Here is a 26,526-nt window from a genome sequence, read left to right as displayed (position 1 = left end):
ATTAGATTCAGGTATAATGGGGAGAAGGTAAAGGATGTCAGTCCAGCAAAACACATGAAAACACACCAGAATAACCTACATTTACCCTTCAGTTAATAAAAACACAAAGCCTTGGGTTCATTTTAAACATGCTTTATTGTACCCAGCATGCTAGTAGTATACACATCCAAATGTAAAAGTTCATTCTTTCACAATGCAAGACTATGATGATTTCTAAGTGGTGTTGATGGACCAGTAGGTGGCACACTTCCCCTTGGACTACAATTTCCAAACCAAAATTCCAGTATGGTGACCAGAGACTCTGTTCTGGAGGAGGTGTGGTACTTCAAACAAGACATTTGACTGACCATTATTATGTCCAATGGCATTGTTCAAAATGGTTAAGGGTGCTAACCCTGAGTGCTGGCTAAATATCTTTTTAAGCATGAAGAAACTGGCCTCCATAAAGCTCTCACTTAATTCAATTCCAGGGGGAGGAGAGAAAAAGCACACTGGGATGAAAAGCACTGTACAAATCCTAGCAATTCAGCCACAATTGATTGTTTATTTTGTTAATGCATTTAACCTCACAGCACTGCAACACCCGTTTTGCAAGTTCATTATCATGATGCCTTTTAAAAGAATACCACCACTCCAACTGTGACTAATAGATCTGCAATGCTTTGAATTCTGTTAAAACCCAATACAGGTGTGGGAGGCCTATAAATGACTTTAAAAAGGCACCCATATTTATAAACCTTAGAGTTCAATTCCTCATATTTGAAACAGTTACCAGGACAATCTAAAATGCTATTAACTCCTACTGTACCTATATAAAAAACGGTACATCAACACCAAATACTACCTACATAGTAATATGTACTGTAGTTGCTTTCAAACTATTTGCAAAAGGTCAAAATTTCAGAAATACTAAAAAGGAAACAAGTACTTCTTTCCTCTTTTTTGCTACTGAAGTTCTTCAGTGGAAAAGTTCTGTTTTTTATTGGTCTACACTGATGTGTTTAAAAGACAGCACAGAAGCAATATTATTCTAATAATATTATTTTTATTGGTCTGCACTGATATGTTTAAAAGACAGCACAGAAGCAATATTATTCATGATAGCCTCAGGCATAATGACAAGGTGGCCTTCTGCTGCTTTTCCTTAAATCATACAATTAAAACAAAGCAATTACATATAACACCATTACAAAACATTAACCCTGAAACTTGAATGTGTGAGCTTTACAACACTGATGGTAAAGTATAAGCAATCAATTACATCCCTGGAGTCTACAAGGAATACACGACAATGTGGCAACAAGTGATCCTCACTTTATAGTGCCATCTTAGCATTTATTCACAGCTACACATAGGGGAAGAACTACATTTACATTACACTTCTGAGCCCTGCCTGCACTAGTTAGTCTTATTAATTCTAATGACTGACAGAACAGGCTCTGTGAAATGCAAGACATTTCTGGAGGTAGTGTTATACTTGCATATACTGTAATTGCCTGCACAGCAGTGAAATTAACCAGATGTTGCTCTTTATCAAGCCGTGACAGAATAATTCACATTTCTAAACTGTAGTATCATTGCAACATGGAGAAAGGCAGCAGATGCTGCTGCAGAATACGTCCTTGAAAAATAAGGACAATGGCCCATATTGCAAAGTTGCACCAAGTTATTTTTGTTAAGAGAAAACAACATTAGCCGTTACTCAAAGAGGGATAGAATGGCATTCACTTTAAACGCCCCAAAACTGAATGGAGTCATTAAATTTGCAAACCTGATTTTAGCATTTCTGCAGTTGTCTACTAACCATGGTGCATTTCATACCTGTGGTACATCAGTCACTAGAATGTCAGCCAGAGAAGGGAATGTCCCTCTTAAATTTGTACTTGCATCAGGAAGCCTTTTCAACAATGTTATAAGGACAGGTTATAAAGCAGTTCATTCATCTCAGTAAATTCTGCAATATTTCTTCACAGCATGTGTATACTGTATGTAAGGACTATTATGCTTATAATATTATTAGTCAAAACCCCCACATAAATGTTTCAATAATGTTAAACAGGACAGTTAATGTCTGTTGAATCACAGATGTGATAACTACAGCACAAGTGGATACACAAAAGCAAGATGAAAACCAAAATTCTTTAATCGGATTATGGCTGTTTGGAAAATTCCCATTCCAAATGCCTGCCAGCCCTTTACAGCAAGTCATGTTTCTGTGTGCAGGCGTGTGTTTAAGAAATTCTTACTCGCATACCACAAAATATGAACACTGCTACACATTAATATTGAGGAGTCTGCTGGCTCCCTATTAAAATCAGACTGAGCTGCCGACTTCAGAATATTTATCACTCAGATGGTTCACAGCAAAAGTGTCAGTCCTGTTAAAAAGGATGGATAACTGAATGGAAAGTGAAAGTGGGATTTGGTGTAATGTATTCAGAGAATTAGACTTGGTTTAAATATGGGACCACAAAGTGTGCATAAAAGTTTATTTTTACACTGCTTTCTCCTTTACGATTGCTTCAAGGGGGAACAACTGTCCTCCCTTCATGAAAGTGTTCTGTTGCCTGGACAGTTTGCAAATCACATTCTGCCTAATGTGAACCAAGATGACTGCAGTACTGCATGAACCTTTTTAAAACCCCACCTACTGCTGAACCATTGTATTTGTGAACTAGGAAACGTGTTGCTCAAATGGCTGAAGTGTCAATACCCTCTACTTCACACAGTGCCTTTCATGGTTAATCATCTCATGTTGCTGTACAATACAATTCAAAAGAGACAGGATGCATAAATAAACACAGTGAATTGAACATTTCAAGAATTCATTTATTGCTTAGCCCCCGATGAGACTTCAGTGCGGAACAATTAAAAAACGAAAACAGATCCGATTTTAATTTAAGGCTTGATTTCATGACTGCCATGGCTCAGATGAAAGAGTCTAATGGCAACAGGCAAAATCCTCATGTTTCAAAGCCACACCGCTCTCCAGCCGACACCCACTGCTGCCATTGTAAGGCCGTGCTATGGCGTCGTCTTCATTTTAGACAATTGCTTAGTTTGTTTTAGCAGTACACAGCTGCCATTCTTCACACAGATGCTGTTTACATATTTCTTTCTTTGGGCCACTCCACATGCATAGCCTGCTTGATCTTTCTGCAAGCCAAACATTTTTTTTTTTTTAAGACACTCATGTTCATAAAGACAGTTATATCCATAGGTCATGCAGGCAAATTTCGACAACCTCAGCCCTCATAGTAGGCTCGGTTAAATGTGTTTAATGTACGCATCTAAATCAACCCTGATCCTGAAAAGCCCCAATCTATTTGTCTTCTAGATCACGTATTTTTAAATGAATGAAATGAATCAAGCCAGTCAGTTCAATTATGATAACTGAGTCTTTGAAGGCTGAGGAGTACTTTGAATTTAGTTCTAAATCCTCATATTTCTTAAATTTAAAAGGGATGATTTGTGAATCACAATGGAACCGTTCCCTATCTTTATTAATTGATCAAAGGGTGACCTACAGAACCTGCTACATTGAGGCTCTGCAGGACAAGGATAGAAAAAGCTTTGTATATTTTGTATTTAGACAAGGATGCCACTAACCATTCATCAATCTGTACATTATCAGCAAGCTGCTTGTTCCTGGTAAGGCCCATGGGTAATCCAGAGCCTGTCCTGATAGAATAAGGCACAGGGCAGGACTGTACCTTGGATGGGATGCCAGGAGGCTGCAGGGCACATGAAGAGACAATTTTGAGATGCTAATTAACGGAAACCATATGTCTTTGGGAGGAGGAGCAACACAACCCCTAAGCACAAATGGCGAAAATGCAAACTCCTCACATAACGTCCCATCTGGAAAGAAACCCAGGATTCAAGAGCTGTGCTGCCAATACCAATACTCAATATCCACACCTCTCTTGGGATTTCTTAGGTGCAATACATAAAAACATCACCACTGACCGCATGTTCTTGTCAAGGTAGCATGGGAATGCAGAGAAAAGCAAACACCACCCCAATTCTCCAGAAACACCTTGAAAAACCAAGGCTTGCTCAGCCCTCAGAGATACAGTGACCCCTGAAGCACACGTTTGCCATGAGGACTGTGACAAACACACCTCTCCTCCTCTTCTCCAATTCAGACAGAAAGGTGGACAGGACAAGGGAATGGGACTCACTTGCTCATTCTTCCCCATGTGAGATTGTGGGGTTCAAAAGATAAACACATAATTGGAAATCCAACATCAGGTGGGCACAAAAAAAAAAAAAAATCAGTAATACCAGAAAAAGGACTATGACAGATGGAGGGTTGGGAGGACTTTGAAAACTGCTACTGACATAACCTGCTGGGTACTGGGTATTTCACTTCTGTCTGCAATATCAGAAAGCATAGCACAAAATAAATTAACAGTTTATTAATAATTTATAAGCTATACAGAAAACAGTCACTTTCTACAGTATAATTTGAAGGTAATTCTTTCAAAAAGTGCATTTCTACCATAACCTGCCATGTATATTTTAGACCAAAATAAAATTGCTCAAAATCAGCAACCCAAGGTGTAAAACTTTGCGTGTGAAAACAGATGCCACGGAAAATAGGATGTTTTAATTGCATTTCTATTGTTTTTACACATTTTTATTGAGAATTGTGAGCTCGGCACATCCATAGCTAGCAGACATGCATTCTTCTTGGACGTCTGCGTAGCTTACTGGTTTTCTTGCAAGGTGTGGAAGTGTGAGCACACATGTTTTCATCCCTCTCAAGACCTCTGGGTGGCTGCAGCATTCCAGAGTAATAACACACCCACTCACTGCCAGAGAGTCAGCAGCCACACAGGGCAGTTCATTAAGGATACCAGCCTCTGTGTGGTGCAACAAATAAGCAACTATTCTCTTTCCGATTTAAATGTGCAAAAAAAAAAACACCGCCTTTGCTTAGAATCTTCATGGCTTTGCTATTTCAAGTTACACTTACTAAAGTAGATTGCAGATTACCACTGGCCACTGCATAGCGGTATTCTCTAGCTCCATCATATAAAATAGAAGATTACAAATGAATGGTACCCAGCCTGTTCAGTAGCTAGAATACAGCTCAACGACGACCAAAGATGGGCAGAAGCTTTTCAGAAACCACCCATCACTCAGCACCTCAGCAGCTAAAGCTTGCCGCACCTGCACCACAAAGGTTATTTAAAAAAATTAAACCAATGCGACCTGGATTTCATGCGACATGCTTCCTGAGGCTAGATTCATGTAAACTCTTGCCATTACAATAACCAGCAGGGTCCTACAGTAATAGAGTGCAAGAGCTGATCCCTGCATGCAGACTGGTGGAGCTCACAGAAAGGCACTCGCCTGTCAGGTTTATCAATTTTGCAGAGAAGTCCACAGTACATGGGATCCGACATACAACGCACAGCTCAAGTGGTGCAGGAAAGTTATTTTTATTCCTTATTTCAAGCATCGCAAATCTATCCTGTTGGTGAATCCTTCTGCATATAAGCAAACTATGGCAATAGTTTTTTTAAAGTGTTTCTAAATCAAGGAGCTAACAGTAATACATATTATATATTATTATTCATATTATGTAATAATTGCTTACACTTATATAGCGCTTTTCTTGACACTCCACTCAGAGCACTTTACAGGTAATGGGGACTCCCCTCCACCACCATGTGCAGCCTCCACCTGGATGATGCGACGGAATTCATAGTGCGCCAGGACACTCACCACACATCAGCTATCAGTGGGGAGGAGAGCAGAGTAATGAAGCCAATTCATAGAGGGGGATTATTAGGAGGCCATGATTGGTAAGGGCCAATGGGAAATTTGGCCAGGAAACCCTGGTAACATCCCTACTCTTTTCGAGAAACACCCTGGGATTTTTAATGACCACAGAGAGTCAGGACCTCAGTTTTACGTCTCATCCAAAGGACGGCGCCTGTTTACAGTATTGTGTCCCCGTCACTATACTGGGGCATTAGGACCCACGCGGACCGCAGGGTGAGCTTCCCCTGCTGGCCCCACTAACACCTCTTCCAGCAGCAACCTTAGTTTTTCCCAGGAGGTCTCCCATCCAGGTACTGACCAGGCTCACACCTGCTTAGCTTCAGTGGGTTGTCAGTTGTGAGTTGCAGGGTGATCTAGCTGCTGGCTGCTAGTGCAAAATTGTGGATTGTGCTCTAGTTCTATATATACACAGTATGTGCATCAATGTTCCTGCCTATATTTGTTCAAGTTGGGTTGAAAAAAAGAAGTAATGCAGATCCAGGGATGTTTGCAAAGATCTAGTAAGTATTAGAGCCTCAGTCTTTGGCAAATTCCCAAGCCTTAAATAATATTTAGTATAATAGGATTTACTGGCATTTGACTATTTCAGGTTCTCCAGCACAGCCCAGTGACATTTCTAAAGCAGCAGTGATAAAGCAAAAGCTCAAAGTACTCTTGTAAGTTACATGCTAAAAATATCTATTACAAGACATTTCAGAGAGTCTTATAGCCATTTTAGTGATTTTTTTAAAAAGGTATTTGTAGTTTGCCAAGGAATATACACGTAACAAAAAGAAACTAAAAGGGGGGGAAAAAAATAGTTCACCCCTATTTTCAGAAAGTGTTGTTCCTTGTATAGACTATGTGCTGTTTATTATTAGAAGAGCCTGTATAAAGAGCAATTTTGTAAATGTTTTACATCACACACACAGGCAGATAGTGACATCGCTACTCATCATCAGAAGGTTAAAGGTTGCCTCCTAAGTGAATTTGGTGCATATATCACACCCTGCACTCAGCCACAAACTGGAAGAGACTGAGCACTGCGCACAAGTCATTAGGGCTGGTTGAATAAAAAAAAATAATTAAAATGATACTTAATGCAATCTTAATTCCTTAAGTATACTTCAGGAATTCTGGCTGGAACACACTAAAACTGTTCAACTGCTTACATTTTGTAATGACACACAGCAAATGTTAGTATTCACGGCTGCCCATTTTCCGCTAACGATGGGTTGTTCTATCTTTGACTTCATTCCGATGCAGAGACCTCTGGAACCATCTATCCTCGTGTGCAATTCCAAAGTTTATACAGTTGCAAACTGATTGGCCGTGTTGTGCAATTTCAGTAATAGACACACCTACATTTTTTTTTAAATAGAAAGATTAGCACTGCTATATTACCAAAAACACAGATCATATTACTGCATAAAAGGGATTGCTACAATGCTGCATTCTGATTGACCAATATTCAAGACCTGTCATTATCTACGGTATAGTAACACTTAAGGACTAATTGGGTAAAAGGGTTAAAGCACTGAGCCAAGAGTTAGTCCCTAATCTCTGCACCGAGAGATTCTAATGGCATGAAACAGTGATGGGCTAATCAGCATGCAATGTTGTGGTCTTTTTCTTGGCACCACTGCCAATATCCAGTCAGGTCTCTCCGTCTCATGCAGAGACTGCATGCTTTTCTTTTTTCCAGGCTTGATTATTGTAATAAAGTGTTTACTGAGGTATCCAAACGTTCTTAAATTGCAGTATGTTCACATCTCAGACACTCAGATGTTAGCAAAAGTTAATTAATGAATGTCTCTTGCTTTAGCTTCCTTGAACAGGCTCCTTGAGGATGTTAAAATTAAAAATTCTGCTGCTTACCTTAAGGGCTGGAATACTTTGGCTCCTGACTGCATCCAAGAAGCTGTAACGCCTTATAATACCTACACGTTGCTTTTTCTCTTCAGACAGGCTTTCTGCTCTGGTATTCCAATAAATAAATAAAAAGATGCGTTATCAAATTTTGATCGTCTTTGCTTTTAAAGCCAATCTAGAAAAAAACATATCATCCAGTCATAAGTCATATAAGATCTCCCAGCAAAGTTACTGAATGCTCTCAAAAGAAAACAGAAGATGCTGGAGGAATATCCTTTTGGAGGAAACACTGCACGTCACCCCAGAGAGCAGTCTCTTGCTACAGCAGCTGAGAGGAAATTAGCAGAGATATTACAATTAATGTTTATGTCAACAAACATTAGCTGTGCAACGAGGCATAGGATTATTTGTTGATTTCAGATGGAAAAATTCTGTAACTTACAGTCTTACAAAAATGTCTTCATTGAAGCAAAATCTGATAATTAGCTCAGGGAGTATTTCTACATGAAAAACCAGGTCACAGATTGGGAGGACACTTCCTCTATAGAACGGTTTAAGGCCACTTTATAGTGATTTATATAGGGGTCAAGCCGTCACAAGTGTGTTTGTCTTTATCTGGCCAGTTTAAAACTGAGCTCTCTACATGCAAAACCCTCCCACCAGGTACCTGGGTGTACCCCTGTGCAGCAGGAGTTATCTCCCTTTCAGCACGTCAGAAATGACTAATTGACAAGGATTATTGCTCTTCCCTCACTTTACACTATTTTAAGCGTCATCATGTATGAGGAACCTTCAATAAAGTCCGTAAGTACATGCAGGTCATCAACAGTTGTCAAAACAAGGCACTTAGCCCATTAAGGTATTACAAAAGGAGAGCTCCCAACTGCTGCTGCTCCTTTAACCTCAGCTCATGAGAAAGCTCAATCTAATGCAATTATTCATTCTCTTACCCCAGCCAGCCCAAGCCAACAGTGCACATCCAGGAGGTCCCAACAGGTAACCCTCACATCACGTTTGCGTCTCTATTGATATATTGCTTGCACTGCATCACAATCCTAACTGCGCCATTTCACTGGTGGGGACTGGATACAGACGCTCCTTACGTCCTTCAAGGGGCTGCCATTCAGCCGCACGGAATACTTCATGCTCGGCAGCGAAACTAAAAATACATGGACGCTGCTAGAAATTACGAGAAGGCGATGAACACAAAGGATGGCAGGCGTCTAGAACAAGCTGCCAAGTCGGGCAGTGAACGCCAATTCTCTGGAACCTTCAGGAAAACACTAGAGAAATTCCTTGGATGAATAAACCGCTAGCAGCCGAAGGGCTGAAGGGTCTGTAATTGTATTCTTTTCTCAAGACACAAAGCACTGTGTGCACCTGTTGCCTTTTCAACAGTAACCATACTCTGCACATGTAAGGTACGCAGACTCAATAACTGAGGTAGAGTACCTAACAACACATGAAGGTCCTTAGTATAACATCCCCTCACCCTGTGACCAACCGGAGAACAGAGCTCACCAAAAATCTCCTACACATAGTGAGAATGGCCGTTTGTTCTCTGCTATAACCTGGTTTCCTTTGTGCAACGCAGGAAAACGCCACGAAAACTAAACCTGCAAAACTCGAATATTATGGATTCATGGCTAGCAGAAAAATGTCCAAAGACTTCAAAATGCTATCCGAGCTTGCCCTTATGTAGGCAAAAAGCGTGCTGGAATACGTTCAAACGCAAGACGCCCGTGGTGAAACACGGTCTCAGTTACTGCAGGAAATCAAGCGTTCGCCTTACATGACGTCACATGTCGTCTGCGAGCAAAGAAAATGCGCCACTTTGAAACAGAGCAGCTATGGATGGGAGGAATAACTGTTTCTTCCAGTTTTCACTGGCGTTACCCCTTTCTTTTGACAGTCCTGCTGTTAATGTGGTGAAACAGTCTGTCTGCAAATCCAGCACTTGCCACCTTTTGATTTCCAGCTTTGATTATAATGGTACAGATAGGGCCCAACACTACGATGAAGGGAATTCACCCAAACAACAAGATTTCATCCACTTTATTTAAAGGTCATTTTGTTGATTTCGAAAGCTCTGCAGCTGTTGCCACGACAATTAACCATAATAGGGCAGTAAAGCCCACACGTCTGTTTTCTAAACACACGCTACGGCGAAAACAAAACCTCGACTGTTTCCCTGGTATAAAACGGGTTTTGTAAACAGATACTTGAATGATTTCCCCAATGCAGAGAAAAGGACGGGCATCACCACCTACTGTACAAGCATCGGCGGAAAGGTGAGCGGTCTGATACCATGTGGTATCAGAGGCAACACTAATTGAGGAAACTTCCAGAACACTGCTGGCGTGCTGGGTGTAAGCAGACGTGTTCCGGAAATTAATGCACTCAAGTTATGTGCATGCACAAAGCTATAGATTTTCTAACGACCATGAGTGCAAATAAGGCAGCGATTCCCCTGGGCGCCTTCTCATTCTAAGGTAGACAACTTGGCTGTGGCTCCTGGTCCCTTTTTTTCCCCCCACCTTATCTCCTCACGAGGGGCGTATTTCTGTCCATAAGGTCTAATGTAGCGCAGGCATAAGAACACTTCAGGTAACACTGCGCACCGACATCTAAAGAACCATCATCTCTGCGACACTGACATGTCCCCAGTTAAAACAAGGGTCTCGTCTACAAAAACGAAGATTTTCTGCGAATTCAGAAGGGACCCAAACCCCCTGAAATCGACATTAGACTGATCGATAGTTACATTCATACACCGTGAGACAAATAAAAGGATGTTATCCAAAAGCACCTTGATGTACTTGCAAACTACTTTTCGCTTCTGTCCGTCATTTTCTTCTATTCAAAACCTATCAGTTAATAGACTCTGAAACACGTGGGTTTAGCTACAGCTGTAGAAAGCAGAATATTTACCATCGCTCTACTGTATACAGCCATGTTATTTTAACACATGCCTAAATTAAGACGGTTATTAAACACGCACACACAGAAAGCCCTCACTTACCCTTTGCATTGATTTTGACTATCACTCAATACTAGCTGGTATTTAGTAATATCCAATCGCTTACGCACAAAAGTGATCAGTAACAAGGCTTCTCAGCTACATCGAGCCCGTGCCTTTCCCCCACGTTGTCCTCCCAGCTTCTGCCTGCTCGGAAAGCGCCCAACAGTGGGAAGGGAACGCATCTCAACTCCGGCTTCCTAGCATCGCGCTCTTATTGCTACGGACCCCCTGGCTTCCCTCGTGACACGCCCACTTAAAGGAGAAGAGGCTGTGCATGTCCTCGTGATCTGTCAGGTCATCTGCTCCGCAGCAAAGACAAAGACTAAGAAGCACCAGTTGCTGTATAGAGGGTACAAGAGAGGCGCTTTGTTTTCCAAAACATATCTAAATATTAAATATACCTGGCTGCCTGAACTGTGCTCAAAATTGAACACATCTTCTGGGCAGAACAGCGCCGATCTGTCTTAATATTATTGGTCGTGTGTGTAGAAAATGGGAACATGTCGAGGATGTGCCACTATTGACTTTCCAAAATCTTGCAGATTGATACAAGGGCGCGCAATAACTGCAGCTGACCATTAGTTTGACAAAAAAAATATACGTTTATTCAGTATAAAGTGGGGAGTTGTGTTGTGTTGCGTTGCTCTTTGCGACGACGTGATGTTTTGATTGCCAGTGTAGACGATCATATTGTGCCACAAAGCGGTTTTTGGTCTTGGATTTTGGCACCGGCGTTATCGACAAATATTTTAATCGGTTACAAAAGTCATTTTGCTGTGTGTCTCTGGACAAAAAAAAACAATGTGTTGCATGGTATTGTGGTGTGGTATTGTCCAATCTCCGCAGATAGGGGGGGAAGATAGAAATGCAGCAGGGCTAGAGCAGTGGTGGGGTTGGCACCGGCACACAATCTGGCCAAAGGCCGCCCGTGGGCTGTATGAAAACCCCGGGTATAAACAGGCACAGCTGCGGGCGAAGTGCTCCACTCGGGTGTGCGAGTGAAGGACTCGGAGGCTTTAAACTGCGAAGAGTTTAAAAACACCTTCGCCTTCGGATTTTTTCTCGAAAAGAAATTGCCGTTCCAAAAAGGATGGCACTTAAGTAAATTGAAGCGTAATTTACAGCGGACATACAATACATTATTTATGCTGTTGTTATCCTAAATATGTCAGCGAACGTCTTCCAAGAGCCTAGGAAATGTCAAAGCACGCAGTGTTTTAACAAGTAGTTCAGGTTTGTAGCTGCGTCAGCATGCGTAGGCTGCAAAGGAACAAGTTTGACAGGTGTGACACACCTGAAGAAGGCTCCACGGCCGAAACGTTGTGTTTTCTTCTTTTTTTTCAGCATGGAATAAACCTATTAAATGTTTTAACTAAACAATTTAAAGATAATAATTTTCTGGGAGTTAGATAAACACATGTCCCCAAGAACTGAGTTGAAAAGCCTGTCAAAACTCTGAAACGAAAATAGACACCACCCACACACAGTGTCATTGTTATCATTAACCATGCATATAAACCCTTTTTATTTAGCTTCCTACCCTTTTGAATATTGATTTGAATAAACAGATCTGTTAGCAGAATATGTATTACCACAATATCAAAGCATTGTCTATTAGACCACAGGGGAGAAGCAACTTACTCTTTACTTGGGGACCGTATTCTCTAAGCTGGGCCTAAATCATACTGTCACATTTTGCAAAGGCTATAGCTTTGTTTGGGGTAAAAGGTGGGGGTCCTGTCACGGATGTCGGAAAGGACGAACCGTGGAGAGGCAGGAGAGTGGAAAAAGACCCATATGCGTAGCGGCGGAACAGGGGACTAGCCCCGGCTCAGCAGTTCAGGAGTCGTATAGAAACCCTCAGGCAGTGGACGTGGGCTGACCTGGATGCTAGGCGGGTCTCAGGACATCCGAACGTCAATGCTGAGCGAAGGTGAATCAGAGACCCAGAAATATATAGCTCCAGAGAGAGAGAGACACCGTAAGGACAGCAAAGCACAGGAAACTAGGGAGAGGACAGAGTAGGAGCATCCTCTGGCTGCAGAGGGTGTGACAGGGCCCTCTATAAAGGGTACAGGGTTTGATTCATTTATGTTCTACTACCACTTCATAATCATTTATCTGTCTGGAAAAATGTGAGAATTACAAAACCCAGCAGTAACAGGGGATTGCTCTGTAGACCTCAGATCCCCTTCTGTCAGTGATGCACATGTTTGTGTGGGAAAACAGTGTGGTGGCCATGCTTTTTGAATCTTTGGTATTCTCAAAGCATTTCACATGGCATGGCATTGCCTGGGGGTATTGCTGAGCCTGTGGTCTATCCTACCATGACATTTAGCACAGGACAACTTGCACTGCACAGCTTTCACACAACGTTTAGGACTAGTGCATAGGTCAATACAGCCAATTGTGATGCCACACGGGGAAGGTCACAACATGCCACTCAAAATTACAAAAGTACAATTAATTATATGCACATATTAAAGGGGTTATTAGAAAAAAACAAGAAAAATAAAGTAATATTGCAATGGGGGTTAAAATAAATCACAAAATATTCTTTCAGTGGTACAACAAAAAAGACATAAATGAAGTGGTAAAAACCATAGATGATCAAGTGAAACATATCTTTTGCAATAAAGGAAAACTATAGAATGAAAGGGAAATGGCTGCTGTACTAAATGAGTATTTCTCTCAGTTGTTCACCAAAAATGAAGTCACTGACCTGCCATAGACAGAGGAAGGGCAACGTTCTGTATTAAACTGCATTACCATAGGAAAAAGAGTGTTGCAGGTACTACAAGTTTAACATATCTTCAGCACCTGATGGTATCTTACCAATTGTACTTCAGGAAACAATAAGTGCTATTCAGGAATCATTGACACAACTCTTCCAAGAGAGAATTGCTAATGTGGTTTTCATCCTTAAGAAGAGTGACAAACTGAAACAAGTAATTATAGACAAGAAGTCTCCAATTTGTTTACAAGTTTGACTATGGAAACAAGTGTTAGATCTAAACTAGAGGATCAGCTATATGGAAATAGGACTCTGTAAGATAGTCAACATGTATTTAGACAAGCTAGATTTTGCGAAACTAACTTGTTAGTTGACTCTGAACTGGCAACAACAGTAAGGGACACAGACGTGTGCTATTTGTACATGTAATAGCCTAACATGTAAAAGAAATCAGTCTTTCTGGCATAGAATTAGTTTTGTTGCCCTTTTATGGGTTTATACTACATTAGCAGTTCTCCAGTTTATATTGCTTGTTATGCTTTAACTGGTATTTTTATTTCTCCTAACCTGAGCCTGTGGTGGTTATCACAGAGTAAAGAAAACATACAAGAACAAATTGTTTGACTGAAAATCTTGTGTCTCTTTTGCAGTCCCACTCCATTTTGCTTTTTGCTAGAGCACATAGAACACATAAAAAGTTCTCTACATCCCCAATCACATTTTAAACAGCAACCTCTTTCCCAATATTTGAATGAATCTTATGAACCTTTCAGTTAAACAAATCTACAATGTCTACATTTGCCTTTTTTCTGTGTCTTATTTGGTGGTACTTTTTATGAAAGGCTTGCTTTTCTGTGAGTGTATCCTTGTTTGTGTGTCTCGGTTTGTGATGCCCAGATGGGTGTAGTAGAAGAGATGTCTATGCATGTGGAATGTTTCTGGGACAGGTGATAGGCAGGTCTGTGGGTGAAACCATACAAGACAGGAATCCTGTATTCCAAAGCCCTTAATGTGAGTCCTAGAGTGAGGTCAAAAACCTGTACTACCTTTTTTTAAATAGAATCGGCTCTCAAAACAAAGGAAGTGTGCCTTTCTCTTTCAGGGCAAAAAGCAAAAACAGATTAGACACAAGAAGGATTATTACTTTCATCATTTACAGTAGTTTGGCAATACCTAACTTTTTGATTCTCCAGGTTTTAAAAAAATTCCTCAGTTTCAAAACTCCTGAGGCTAACCTACTGTAGGATGCACTTTTTTTGTTTACCAGTTTGGGTCTTTTGGGGCCAGATTTTTATGTAATTTGTTATGGAATGAACAGCTGTATTACTATCACATGACATGATGTAAACACCTCTGATCATGGAGAAAATTATAGAGTCTGCACATGCAACAAAGTCAAATCAGTAGAAAAAGTGTTGAAAACTGTAGAAAACATTTTCTATTTTCAGCCATAAATACATCTAGAGCAAAAAAAAAATAGATGGGGGGGGGTAGATCGATAGAGTCAGTTTTGGAAATAGTAGTTCCAAAAGTAATTGACAGCCCAAATTAAAATAGAGAATATAAACAATAGCAAGAGGCTTTGTCAAAGAACTGCATCTGGGTAGAAAATTCATATCTACAGTATCTACTCCTGCTAAATCTCCTGATTTTTTATGAATCAATCCTTCTTTCCGTCTAACCCTTAAAAACCCCTTGTCTTTTTGATCAGGATGTCTGTAGAAGATGTTGACACACCTTCATTCCTGGAAAACCTCCAATATTTGCAAGACAGGCAGCAGGTATGTCTGTGTGTTTCCACTGTTTGTAGATTCCTCTCCACTTTGGGGGCTATCATTTCCTGTCCATCTGAGTTGCAACATTAAGTATGCTTTAAAGGACATTTAAACAACTGCTACTTTTGATCAGGATTGAATACATAGATAGAATTTAATCCTGTTCTATGCTGTCAAATTAATCAAACCCAACTGCCGATTAAAGCTGATTGACTGTGTTCAGAAATACATTTTGTCTTGCTTATCCATGTTAAGATAGGGTAAAGGATCCGTGAAATCACTCATACCTGTTCTTTTCTTCTCAGAGGTTAATCACCTCTGATCCTGTGGCAGCATAAAAATCCCTGGATTAATAACCTTCAGATGGAATGTTGATCATTTAGTGGCAGCTGCTAAAATCCAGATTATCACTGGATCAGATGAGCAATGTTTTTCACAGACAGGAGTCTTTTGCTTTTGCTTTTGCTTTCTGGATGCTTCAGAGAAATATTCCATACTGCATTTGCTTTTCTTTGTTGAGTGTTTCAGTGGCCATAGCAGGAAAGTCAGACTTGAGGACGGTGACGTCTGATCTGGTTAGAGAGCCATTTGCCCCTGCTGGATAACCACAGATTTCTTTATCCCCCAGTACATGATTTACTCCTGCACAATCTCCAAGTCAAGAGTCTTATCTAATCTCTAACTACTTTAAACATTTTGCATACAAAGGCTTTAAAATATATTTTTAGCCTTTTCCTGGCTTTGGTGCATTGATGGCACGCAATTGAATTTCATGGGTAAGAGTGAATGGAATAATACTGTAATTCCAATAGTGAATAATAATTCCTTACATTTACAGTATATAGCACTCCACTCAAAGCGCTTTACAGGCAATTGGGACTCCCCTCCACCACCATTGAGCATAGGGTAGTGCTACTCTCGATCATGGTCATGTAAATAATGTAAATGATAATGTAAATGTCTTCTCTCAGGTCTGTGTTTTAAGCTTCTAGCCCTTTTCACCTTGATAATAAAATCAACCCAGGCTTAAAAAATTATTTTCTCTATTACACTCTATGTTTTGGAATTGTATATACACTATATCACAATGTATTTGGTGCTTTCAAGTTATTGGGAAAAACTTGTATTCTTTTTTTAATATTTATATGAAACCCAGACAGAGTTTCTGTTCTTTCTTCTTTATGTAGCAGATTTACAAAAAATCATTTACTACAATAAAATATATGAGAGTGTTGTATAAGAGTGACCTAAATTCCTTGAAATCCCTGAGTAGTTAAAACAGAGGAACACTGTCTGGTGTTTGACTTGTAGTATTAGGTTTATAGAAAAGAGTCATAATTATAGCTTCAGATGAAAGTAAGAAGATAGCTCAGTAGAGATACAGAGCAGTAAGTGCCAGTGACGTAGGACAGCAACAGTGGCAAAAGGACCCAGACTATTGAAGAGAGCAACACCCCACTGTGAAGACAGAATCAGAAGATGCATAATCCCATGGTTGTTATTTTTTAGAACTATCTGTAGATCTCTTGTGTCTGTATATATGAAGTCACCTCCAATCCTAACAAAAGATGAATTCTTACCCTAGAGGCAGCAAGCTTGGATAATGCTTATACTTGGTTTAAGAACCAGTTAATGTGTAGAGAGTACAGATTCAGATATCTCAATTTGATGTGATGTCAACAGTGGAGTACCACAGGAATCTGTATTAGGACCACTGCTCTTCCTAAGCTACATCAATGACCTTGTGGTGCAGTTAATAAACTAGTCACTTTTATTACACAGTGAGTTCTGGAAGTATGGATGGTTCCTGATAACCAAACATGTGAGATGGCATCCACATCCTTTCATTTGTAATCTGTCATGTGTTTTTGATTTGTTGTTTTATGTCTTTTAACAAAATATTCATTTTGATTTCCAAAATTCTTTACAATAATAAAACATCTCTTCAAATAATGAATAGGAAACCAACTGGTATTAATTAACACTTGTTTTGGAAAACACTGGTTACAAACTGGACAAACCTTATAAATCTTGTCCAATATGAGGCATAATGCCCTAAAGAAGAACATACCTGAAATGATGTGAGTTTAAGCAGATAAAAAGCCAATTATGTGAAGTGTAAAATATTATATGGTTTAAAGTGTCCTTTGTGGTATCTGAGATCTTACAGGAACAGATTTATTGTAAATTGAACCTGTTCCTTACAATTCAGTTGTCATTTGATCTAACCATTTAGTAGATAACAAGAGAAAATGTTTCAGTCTCTAACAAAGTGTTTAGAAAATATACCTTATATTTTATGTACAATAATAAAGTCTTAATGCAGCACATATTAAAAGTATTAAACTCTCATTAAAGGGTGAAAAAGAAATTTGCCACGTTGTTGTACCTATATATTTAACTAATGCACAATGAAAGGTTGAGGTTGGAAAGCCGTAAGGGATATACAAATTAATTGTTTTCCTCCAGCATGCAAATCCTGATTTATTATTCTTATGAGCACGAAGCCAGTGGAAAATTCTGAGAGTCTGTCAAGACTGTGGTTTTGAGTGAAGGGGAGATGGAGGTCATGAAATAAGCAACCAGAGGAAGGTCATTCTCTTTTAATGGCAGAGCTAATGCTCAGCGAACCATGTGAAAAAAAAATCCTCTTCTGAGTGTTTCTGATCCACTCTGATGCTTGGTACTTAATTTTCCCTTGTGTAAGATTTTCCTGCTAAACACATGAGGATATACAGTAAGTAGGTATCTTTTCATTTGGCTGACACCTTTCTACAGGACTGCTTACAAGTTAGGGTTCTAATCATTGCTGTGCAATTCATGATAATAGATAGTTCATCCATCCATTTTCTAACTGTTTTATCCCATACTGGGTCACAGGGGAGCTGGACATGTCTCAGCAAGCAATGGACACAAGGCAAGATACACCCTGGATGGGATGCCAGTCCATCAAAATGATAGAAAGTTATCATTTAGAATCAAAGAATTGTAACAGATCACATAGCAAAGCATTGCTTACACCTGTGGTGTAACATTTATATACACCAGGCTGCAAAGCTGATAGGAAACTACGCACAAAGTACAAATGTAACACATGGACTAACATCAAGTGCAACAGCAGTGCCAATGGCCATTTATAAGCAGGAATAGCAAGAGCAGCAACAACAGACACTGTAGCAACAGAAGGGTCACATCAGTGGACTCGGGATAGGCAGAGCAGGAGCGCATCAATCTTGTTGTCTTTAGAGAAAAGAGAGACCTGTCAGGAGTCCAGGCATCAGAACCTTTAGGCTAGCGTTGTCACAAGTATGGGATTGGTGGTTCAATGGAGTAGGTAGAAGGTTCATACCCTTGCTCTGCCATTGATTTTCATCCTGCCTCCCTGGCCACACCGCTAATTCTCTATTGTCTCTTTCCTTCACCCCCCACCCTTTAAAAGAAGTGTCTCCTTTTCTCAGTTTTAGACCTGTCCTCTGGTTTGTGTTTCCCCATTAAATCTGAAGAAGATTGGCTTTGTCGATGCCTTTGAGGATTTCAAGAAGCAGAATTTAAACCAGAGCTTTTACAGCCCTCCTTCAAGACAAGAGCTGCTATGTCTCACATTACTATGGCATGATGTCACATCTTGTGCTGCCATTTGAAGCCACATACTATATTGTAAATACTGTATGTGTAGGACATTTACTATGCAGTGTAACTACTGTATGTCAAGTGTTTCTAAAACTGCAGTTTCCTTTTCTGTGTCTGATTGCCTAGAGTCCACTGGGCACAGTTTTAAAGGATCAGGTTGGTATTTTAATTCATGTACTTTTTTTAACGATGACTTTAACAAAGCATTAACATGACAGTAGCAGGAACAGAAAACTTGCATCTGCGTTGCAGTAAGCGGATTTTCTAATGATGCCCTGTATGGGAAGCACTACAGTTGTCAGCCCATTATGAGTTCAGAGTCAGGCTTGTGTGACTCACTGTTTTCTGCATTCCCTGGTTTGTTTTATGGCCTAAATAATGTGCCTTTATCTTAATAATCCTAATTATACTGTATCAGAATATGTACAGCACATTGCACAGCATTGCAAAATACCTGTTGCTTGTTTTGTAACCAACTCCAAAGGGTGTTCTTTAATGTCTTAAGGTTTTGTTATAAACAACGCAGACATAGAAATACGTTTTTGTGTGATTATTTTTCTTGAACCTTTGTGATGCCTTTGCAGAAGCTATTCGACATACAACCCTGATTTTACACTCCTAGAAAATTACCAAAGAAAATCAGTTCATTTATCATTTTTTGTGGGTCATAAGAAAGGTGCCGAAAAGCTTTCCATTGAAGTCTTTCAACAACTGCTGAATGGGTACACATGTGGCTACAGTTCCAGAAGCAACAACCTCAGAGTGGACAACAAGTAGAGAGCAGGAATTTTCCACAGCCCTGCCCTGAAGCATGGGCCAGAACGCTGCCTCTCATCCCTGCCGCAGTCTCAAGCATTAGCCAAGTAATCCACCACTGTGACAGCTTTGAGAAGCTGTTAGGATAAGGATAAGATGCTTGGTAGCTCCCATCTATCAGTGCGCACCACAAAAGCTAAATGCTTTCACTTCAGTCGCTGTTCATTTTTCTGACAGAAAAGGTGTTGTTCATAAGTGCCAAATCAACAAAGACACAACACTAGAATATCTTGAGGGAAAAAGACCATAACTCAGAATATGGGCAAGACTTAAAAAAGTGTTCCTTTCAACATATTGGAATCAGGCCACACTAAACAAGCACAAACTAAACACTGTAACTCACCACAGATCTGTCCAGCTTGCTTTCAGCATTGAAAGTTAATTTACATACAGGAGGGGTCATACTCTTGCTTTAGTAACCCTACACCCAGAGCCTCACAACACCTGGTCAACAGCCAGTAATTGTTTTTGTGCAATTCTAAAAATCTAATAAACGTTTTCACACAGTGAGGCCACATTTACTGATTTACTTAATAAACCCAGAGATCATTGTGTCGATATACAGTAAGAACAGCTGTTTAGTGGTGAATTAACATTTTATAAGTTTTTAAATTTTAATTCAGATGTTCAGAATTTGCTCCACAGTTTGTTCTTTCATTGTGTTCACTCTTTGGGTACCTGTGCTTGTTATTGCTTATTATACATTTGCCACCTTGAGTTTTCACATTTTGAACTCAGAAACTGGGAGTCAGTTTGTGCCCCAAAGCTAAAAACTGTGGACATCACCCTCCTGTGGCAGATATCATATTTGTCCACTTTGCTTTTGAAAAGCACTTCAACTCCTGAATCAAGGGCACGTATCTCCAGAGTACTGTGTTTTTATAACACCTTCCCAATTTATTGAAATAATTTTGTCACTTAGGAAGATACTGTACATGTAAACAATCCTTGCAAGACCTGCAAGATTATAGATGTTCAGGACAACTCATCTACATTTCACTTCCAAATAAATCTGTACAAGCAAACTCGTTGCCCACAATCTGACAATAAGGAGTTGCCCTCGTTAAAATAAGTGCTTTGCTGTATTTTGGATACTGTTTTTGGATAAAAACAGTGAGGACCCTATTTAAATCCATAAAAGTGTGTTAATTATTTTACCAGCACATTTATGAAAGAAGCAAAACAAAACTGCAGAAGTCAACATTTTTCAAGCTATTTAAACAGGGAACAGTGCACAGAAATAATTGTAATGTGTGTTCAGATTCAGTTCAGCTCTTGCTGAGCAAACTGTCCTTGACGTTAAATAATACAGAACTATTAAAAAAGGCCACAGAAAGACAAGAAAAAAAGACAGCTGAAGGTCATATTTTAATTATCTTCAAAAATCTGATTCTCTCAGTAGGTTAATCAGTACAATCATACATGATACCTAAACTGACTGACATTTTGATAAAATCATATTGACTTGCACTTAATGTGTTTTAATAGTCTACACAGTTAACTAGACAGTTGATATAAAAACACTTTAATATAATAAAGAAGCACTGATGTTGGTAATCTGTCCAAGCATGTCCAAGAACTGATTACAGAGCTAAAACTAGAAGCAGGTATTAGCTAGACTTTCATTTACACACAGTATTGGCACACAACACATCCACAAATCTTACCAGGAACCCCTTTGTGGGTTATGGTGCATTTTAAGAGGAAGCAGTTGCAATGAATCATGGGAATGTGAATGTAATTAGCTATCACCATTTCACAAAGCTTCACAGTAACTGTAGTGATATTACAATGTGTGTCGTTTAATTAAGCATTTAAATTAGATAGCTGACTTGTTGCATTTATTATATTATTTTATGGATTGACTTGACAACTGAAGCAAACTGACCTTTTGATACAGATTTCACACATATTATTCACCCTCTGATCCAAAAAATCCAGAAAACAATGAATAATAACAAAACATTCCTTCTTCTGGTACCCTGGAAGAAATGTGTTCTTCAAACTAACACTCTAGACACTAATGTGTGACTGAGATTTAACTGGAGACAGAAGAGGAAGAGTATTCCACCAGTTTTATTTTTCTAAATAAGCTCGGTTGTCTGTCCAGTGGAGGATGATTTGAAACTCAATAGAATATTTGCACACATTCACTGTAGCTGCTGAGCTGAATGTAGGTCTGTTATCCACATTAACCTAATGGTCTTTCTTCGGTAAGACACTTGCTATTTTTGACTGTAACCCGAAATGTGTTTGAGTCCTCCACAAATTCAGCTGAAAACCAAGTTGTCCACAAGGTTTTGCCTTTTTATACTAAAAGGTACTAGCTTGTAGTTACTGTTTACAGAAAATGGAAAAAAACATAGAGTGCATCCAACGTAATATCTGCAAATTCACAGCATATTGCAGCAATTGTCATTTTATGCAAAGTTACTCATCAGACCTCACAATTTTTCAGTTTACTTAATTACAATCTTCGGGAGGAACGTGGATATTGCCCTGAACCATGATTGACCACAGACACTAAAAATTAGTTATCATATTGCACTATAGCAATACCTACACTTGACCATAGTATGCCATGATGCAGTCCCACAGGATATGCAGTAAGATAGCTCTGTGGTAATGGAATCATGTTATATCTCTGTTGTACAGTAAATTATGTTTAAAAATGTAAATCTATACAGTAATGAATTTGAATTGCCTGATATTCCAGGTTTGCACAGTTAACATAGAATTTAATAGCAGCACAGCTGACACAAACGCTTTCATTCAGTGGCAGGAAATGTGGTTAAATGCGAAACAGGATTAAAGACAGCTTGGATTGTTCGACCCCCCTGTGGTGTCATTAAAATATTTTCCATATAGTGGTTGAACCATTCGTTACAGTGTGATTTATTTTTTTTCCAGTGGAAATGTCTTGCACTTGCACACAGCATTTTTGTTTGCCTTTGAAAGACCGTTGTTAATGGCTGGTGAATAATATGTCTCATTTGTCTTTGTTGAATTGAATAAATACTATCAGGCCTCAGGAATTTATTAATTCTTTAGGGTTCAGATTAAGACCAAGGTTGATCAAGACCAAGTTGGGGAAAGGGGGGATTCCATAACCTAAGATTCCTTCTTTGAGTATATTTGCACAGTTTTTTATGCATATATCATTTTTAGGAATTCATATTCTAATAAATCTAATTGATAAATTATACATGTAAAATATTTGTATGAGTTATTTTCCTAAGATGATTCATAATTCATTTTTAATCAATAAATGGGTTGTTTACAATCGTATACTTTTCCAGAGGGAAGATGACTCACTGTACTTTACTCTGAATTCATATCAGTCTGCTAAAAAAGGAATTAGGTGTCCTCTTACACCCAGAAAGGCCAATGTGTTACTTACTAATCTAGCATCTGTACAATCAGATCAGGAATCACAGAGGAAATCTACTGTCACTCAGTGGAAAAACGGAAAAGAGGTTTTTAAACGGAAAAATCTCTAATAGAGACTTTTAGCATTCCTTTCAAATTAAATATTTTTACAAGATTAAAACGAGTAAAAAATAGTTTGAAATGTCCAAAACCTGCAAGTCCACTCTGTATCACTGGTAGCCTGTGCAGTTTTCAGAGGATGGGACTTATAGTTTGATGCAGAGTGTATTCATTATCCTGGACATGCTAAAGCCTATTTAGCACCGTAGGAGATATCCTAGGAAGTTAATAATCTATAGAATTTACAGTGGTCTAATCCTGATGAGAAAAAGGCATACTATTATCAACGTTTCAGCATCAGAGAGCAAGGGCTATGCTGTGCAAGTAGGTAGAAGGTACCCACTTGGGTCCTACTGATACGTCTCCCTACTGTTTCTGAAAAGTCCAGCTCTTTGAAAGAATGAGCCTGACAACAGTTCCAATACGTCAGGATATCACCCCTCACACAGGCCTGTGAAGGGCGTTAAAGGTTGTCACATTTGTCTTGTTGGCAAACCTTCTGAGACACACACTGAGGGCCCGGTCACACCCGCCCCTGCCATTCCCAAGGACGGTAGTGTCTTCCTGACAGGTAGGCCGAATTCCTTGTCCGTAGGTGTCGGAATATCATTGCCAGAAGGTTTTCTAATTAATGGATGTTTGTTGCAGTTTCATAAAGATCTGTTTTATGGTTAATTTAAAATACAGTAAATAATAAAAGGTGAATCTTTCCCCAGTACGCTGTGCCAGCACTGGGGACCAGAAATTGTACCAACTTTCACATCTTTCCTTGGGAAACATGCTTTAAAAGCCAAATGTTTAGAAATTGAAACCCAGCAGACTTCATTATCATTAATGATAGATTCATCGCTGCCCACAATCTTTTCCACATTACTAGTGAGGGACAGATCAAAAACATCTGTTTGAGTTCACACAGCACCGTCTTTTACTTACTTTCTTTTAACCAGATAATTCAGTTGATCATTTCTCATTTTCAATGAAGTCCCAGAGAGGCATTCAGGCAGCAACACATTGATGATAACGGGGGTTTCCTTGTTCAAGGGTACAACAGCAGCTCTCCTCCCCAGACACCAAAGAATTTTTTAACTCCATGGGTGGTGTTTACAGCTTCATTAATCCCTCTAGATACTGACAATAAACTCATGACTTCATTACAAAGTACCGGCCCAGTGACTGCTGCATAGGTCACAGAGTGAAAACATTTCTGTGGGACAACAGGTATCAGGAACCATGTTGCGCTGAATGGCCAGTGTCTCCCTTGTCCTTTTGGGCTTCCTCCTGTTGATCAAAGGTCCTTGTGTAGGCACTCGTTAATTCCCACACAGTTCAGACGTGACATGGAGGAAGTTGAGACAGGTCTAACTAGGCCTCAGGCTGAGAGGGGAGCTCTAGAACAGAGTACACATACACAATGCATCTTTACACCTGTCTTTCTGCACACAGTCGGTTGGTGAATGAGTCCCAGGCAATTAGCTCTGCCCACACCCAAGACATGAACCTGTACACCCCTCCCCATCAATAATGAGTCCTGAGCTCTGAATCAATAAGGGCTTCATAGCCTTCATAGCCCCAGTAAGGGGTCACACAGAAGCCACAGCGACAGCAGAAAATGGAGGAGCAGTTAGCTCCACAGCACCCGGGAGGGCACTCAGACACCAGGGGCTCTACAGAGAGCAGCGAAGAAAAGCCCGAGCATTATCTTCCCTACCCCCATAACCGAAGTTCACGTCCACCGGGACTGGAGAGGATGCCTAACATGGCAACCGAGTTTTTTTTCTTCATTTTTGCTCCCCTGGACACTGGGTTTTTGGTAACTAGGGTCCATGCGGTTCTGGTGCAGGCCTGGCATGTGTGTCTCCTGGAGACACCTTTTGTGAGTTATGTTCTGTTGGGTAGGCCTTGATACAATTTCCCTAATTTCTGGGTAATAAAAAGGGAAATTATTTAGAATGACTGTCTTGTCTTTTCTGAGGGGGGCACCAGTGGTTCTGGGTGATAAAAAGAACCTGCTGCAGGGGAAAAAAAGGACCTGGCATCCTTTAAAATAGCTAAATTGCTAAAATTGGCATAGTCGGCTTCAAAAGCAGATATTTTTCCTGTATTTAGGGGTCACCCGTCTGTGACACATGCAGTACTGTAAATTACAGCTGCGCACCATGAAATAAAAAATCCGCTTACCTGACTGCACATCAACTTACTGTAGTACCGCCGGCACTTTTTTTAACACACTGCGTCTGTGAAATGCTCGGAAATTTGCATGAAAGTTAGATTCTTAGTACAAATAAAACATTTTCAGAAGATGACAAAGGAAGGGGGGGGATAATGATTCATCAAACCTGCACACAAGCGTATAAAATGAAATAGTATCCCAAGTGCCTTCAGAGCCAAGGAGAATGTAGTATTTTTTCAAAGTAACAGGATACACGGTGGTACACGGGGGGAGGTCTCAGTTTTAACAATGCGCTGTGAATGTAAACAGGACTGTATCACATGCGCTATATAGCACAGCGTGGAAAATTCCACAAGGCGAGCCGCCTCGCTACTTGACAGCGTTCAACGCGACACCTGGAGGCGCTCCGAGCGACTGCTTTGCATCTCAGTGAAATTAACCGCGACGTGACAGTTTTAATGGGGCCGAGGTTGTTGGGTTTTTTTAGTGACGGGGTACATGTCGCTTGGTGAAAACCTGTAGCGTGCTAGGAATCCGTGTATTACACACGCACTGACAAATCCTGCGAGACTCAGGCGGAATGGCTTTGACCCAGCAGCAAATTTACCTTCTGAAGAAGCCAGTCATGTTACGATGTCAGCAGGAACAGGTTAAGACTTCAGTCCCAAAATTCTGCAGTATTTTTTTTCCAGTCTCATTCTTTATAATTAAGACAAATAACATCTTTGGGCACATGAAATCAATATTTCCATCAGAGTGAGTTTCCCAACACATAAATATGCTTGTAGGTATAATGATAATCGAGTTGATTTGTTTTACATAACATAAAGCTATAGCAAAACACGTGTAAATCACACGTGAATAGTTTTAGAATAAAAAAGCTTTAGACTCGTTGGTGATTATATTTGATTTATCTTGTCACATGGGCTGTAAACCGGTTAGTGTGTCTGCTTACTTCAATCTACAGCACACAGTTGCGTTTCCTGTGAAACAGAAACTTGACCAAATACTAATACACACTAGCCCAATACCCAATCATGTACCAGTATTTTTGTTATGCGAGCATGTAATTTTCCATCGAGCATCGCACTCCGTTGCAAGCATACTGTTCGACCTGCGATGCAGAAAGTAATTTTCCACTGTACAGTCTGAGGCGGCGCTTGACTCAGTTTTAAGGAGGTAGTAATTTTCCATTGAACTGGAAAGCCTTACCTGCCCACTACATTTACCAGAAAGCTCTTCG

The 26,526-nt window shown here is 39.9% G+C and overlaps 1 protein-coding gene across 13 annotated transcripts in view; it reads right to left on the bottom strand.

The window, feature by feature from the left end:
• slc5a3b (solute carrier family 5 member 3b) overlaps nucleotides 1-11,231 on the bottom strand; it is a 49,274-nt gene extending 38,043 nt beyond the window's left edge. Inside the window, exons 1-3 of one of the 13 annotated variants that reach the window (XM_088601174.1) lie at nucleotides 10,670-11,063; nucleotides 7,654-7,753; nucleotides 3,610-3,734 (exon numbers count right to left, since the gene is read on the bottom strand). The gene's annotated coding sequence lies outside the window, so the exon portion shown is untranslated. The other 12 variants (XM_088601219.1, XM_088601210.1, XR_015925691.1 and 9 more) reach the window with 12 other exon arrangements.
• Between the last annotated feature and the right edge of the window lie 15,295 nt (nucleotides 11,232-26,526).

The sequence above is a fragment of the Lepisosteus platostomus genome, chromosome 2 (assembly GCF_059453375.1).
Source record: "Lepisosteus platostomus isolate fLepPlt1 chromosome 2, fLepPlt1.hap1, whole genome shotgun sequence".
Lineage (NCBI taxonomy): Eukaryota > Metazoa > Chordata > Actinopteri > Semionotiformes > Lepisosteidae > Lepisosteus > Lepisosteus platostomus.
The sequence above is the reverse complement of the archived record's forward strand: the minus strand, read 5'-3'. Positions and strand labels throughout refer to the sequence as shown.